This window comes from Nicotiana tomentosiformis, chromosome 8 (assembly GCF_000390325.3).
Source record: "Nicotiana tomentosiformis chromosome 8, ASM39032v3, whole genome shotgun sequence".
NCBI lineage: Eukaryota > Viridiplantae > Streptophyta > Magnoliopsida > Solanales > Solanaceae > Nicotiana > Nicotiana tomentosiformis.
The window spans coordinates 127,815,718-127,819,032 of NC_090819.1; the positions used below are offsets into that span (position 1 = coordinate 127,815,718).

The window sequence follows — 3,315 nt, forward strand, 5'->3', positions numbered from 1 at the left end:
TTCTACTATTTTTAGTGACGCACATGCTAGGTGACGGGAGTGTGGGCGTGCAATGTTGGGGATTTGTGACTTGGTCTGCCCCGTAGAAACTGTAAAGTTGCATACTTTGTTGAAACCATTGATACTTATATGATGTAGAAAGAATTTCTGTAAATTGGGATGAATGCCATGTTTGGGCCTTGCGCCAATGCTGTTTGGACCCTTAGGGGCTGTTTTGTATCATCCTCTCACTGTTTTCGATTGAAAATCTATACTCAGTCATGGTTATACTTGTTTACTGCATAACTTAGTTTTATGACTCTATTTTGATGCATACAAATGTTTTGGGCCGAATGCCCTATTTTACTGAAATGCCCGAGTGGCTTGATTTGTGAGGATGAGTGTGGATCGGGGCTGCCCGCCTGCAGCATACTTATGACTGAGTGAGGCCGAGGGCCTGATTGGTGAGGATGAGTGTGGATCGGGGCTGCCTGCCTGCAGCATACTTGTGACTGAGTGAGGCCGAGGGCCTGATTGGTGAGGATGAGTGTGGATCGGGGCTGCCCGCCTGCAGCATACTTTATTATTATCGCACGTGAGTTGTCCGTGCAGATTATAGCGCTTGGGCTGAAGGAGCCCCTCCGGAGTCTGTATACACCCCCAGTGAGCGCAGGTACCTACTGAGTGCGAGTGCCGAGTGTCGAGTGTCGAGTGCTGAGTGACTGGGAGGCATGAGTGATTGTGAGGTACACCCGAGTGGCAAGAGTGATTTTGAGGTATGTCCGAGTGGCAAGAGTGATTGTGAGGTATGCCCGAGTGGCACGAGTGACTGTGAGGTTTGCCCGAGTGGCTGTTTATGATTTTATCATTTTTTTCTCACCTTTGCATTGAGCCTTTGTTTGAGAAACTGTTGGAAAAAAATGTCTTTAAAAATGATTTTTACTGGAACTGGGTTTAAACGAGATGTTTGATTCAAATCCTGATTTTTAAGAGCATGTGGTATTTTACTGATATCTCCTGATATGAACATTATATGTTTTATTGCTCGTCACTACTGCTTAGGCTTTATTTATTGTTTTTACTGGAACTGGGTTTAAACGAGATGTTTGGCGTACTCACGTTACTCCCTGCACCTTGTGTGCAGATATAGGTGTAGCTGGACACGGTAGCGGTTATTGAGTGTTCTGGATGCAGATTGTCTTGGAGGTATCAAGGTAGCTGTTTGGCGATCACAGCCCCTGCTCTTCTCCCTCTTATCTTCCTCTAGTTGTATTTAGCTATTTTCCGGGCTGAGTTAGCCTTGATATTGTTAGCCAGATTGTAGTATATGCTCATGACTAGTGACACCCCGATGTCGGGCTTTTCTTTTCCGCACTTCTGTTTTTCTTTGATTTGAACTCTTTAAATGAAGGTTTATGCTAAATAACCTTGAAATTATCTTTAAAAATGAAGATATCGGTTTGTTTTGAAAATGAGACGGCTTGCCTAGTTCCACGATAGGCGCCATCACGACAGGGGTTAGTTTTGGGTCGTGACATAGGTAATAGTATTATTGGGCATACACATCATAGGCTATCCCTTACTAGTATTATGCATACGAGGTGATTTGTAAACTTGATCTAATACAGATTTTATAGATAACGAATGAAATACACCAAAACTAGTATAAACTCTTACCAAATACATTTTAGAATTTAGTACTACTTAATTTAAAATCATGCATCTAAGAGTTAAACACAACAAAAAAAGATAGAAGAGTCTATCATACAACAATTAGACCGTCCCGGCACACCCGAAATGAGGCTGAGAACGATTATCTACGGCGCTATGACCCGAGGGCCATGAGAACCACCATTAATCACTCCTAGTCTATTGTCTAAATTTCATCCACTAGACTTGGTTTCCTCCCTCCTTAGAACTCAAGGATGTATCCTTAATGAATCATATGATAAATGTTTTATATGATTTCCTTAATAAGCATAAAGAAAATTAAAAAGATATTTATTTTAGATACGAGGTAATATTAAATGTGAACCTAATTGTAGTTGCATTAGATAACTTCACATGGAAACAAAATAAGATTGCTAATGCTTATAAGTTAAATGAAAGTTTTATAACTCCTTCTAATTCGCACAACATGATCATCAAACAAGCTCCTTTTAGATTTTCATTTTCAATAATAGTTGGGACCGATAAAATTATAATTTTTAATGACTCTAGGTGTTTTAAGAATAACTCGATCTAACTCTACCATAAACATTTTTACGAAACTAATATTAGGTAATACTATTATTACGCATGCACATCATAGGCTATCCCTTAATAGTATTATGTATACGAGGTGATATGTAAACTTGATCTAATACAGATTTTATAGATAACAAATGAAATACACCAAAACTGGTATAAACTCTTACCAAATGCATTTTAAAATTTAGTACTACTTAATTTAAAATCATGCATCTAAGAGTTAAACACAGCAAAACAAAGATTGAAGAGTCTGTCAGACAACCATTAGACCGTCCCAGCAAACCCGTAATGAGGCTGAGAACGATCATCTACGGCGCCATGATCCGAGGGCCATGAGAAACACCATTAATCACGCTCTAGTCTATTGGCTAAATTTCATCCACCAGACTTGGTTTCGTGTCTCTATAGAACTCAAGGATGTATCCTTAATGAATCTTATAATAAATGTTTTATATGATTTCCTTAATGAGCATAAAGAAAATTAAAAAGATATTTATTTTAGATATGAGGTAATATTTAATGTGAACCTAATTGTAGTTGCATTCGATAACTTGAAATTGCAACAAAAGAAGATTGCAAATGCTTATTAGTTAAATGAAAGTTTTATAACTCCTGCTAATTCGCACAACATGTTCATCAATCAAGTGTCAAGACCCAAAATCCTTGAAAGGACGTGATGGCGCCGGACACTACATTCAGGAAAGCCAACACCAATATTTAGTAAATTCTCATTTTTATATTTTTGAAATCATAGTTATTCCCCTTAATTGAATAGCAGAAGATGGAGTTTACAAAATACGTAATAATATCTTTAAAATAATTTCCAATACAGTGCAAACCATAATCATTCCAAAACCCGGTGTCACAAGTGCATGTGCATTTACTAAGAATGTACGGAATACAATTAGACAGGAAAAATGTAAGTACTCTGAAGGAGACTCTGTTGGCTGTGGAGCGTCGTATAGAATGCAGCTCACCTAAGTCCCCACCATAATTGCGCCTCTGTGCCCATAAGGCCGCTAAACATATATGTACCTGCACAAAATGTGCAGTAAGTGTAGTATGAGTATGTAAATCAACGCGTAC

At 38.4% G+C, this 3,315-nt stretch overlaps 1 non-coding gene across 1 annotated transcript; it reads right to left on the minus strand.

The window, feature by feature from the left end:
- Positions 1–2,477: 2,477 nt before the first annotated feature.
- On the minus strand, positions 2,478–2,656 carry LOC117277927 (small nucleolar RNA U3). The gene has a single exon (XR_004508249.1). It is a non-coding gene; the product is annotated as a small nucleolar RNA U3 (small nucleolar RNA).
- Between the last annotated feature and the right edge of the window lie 659 nt (positions 2,657–3,315).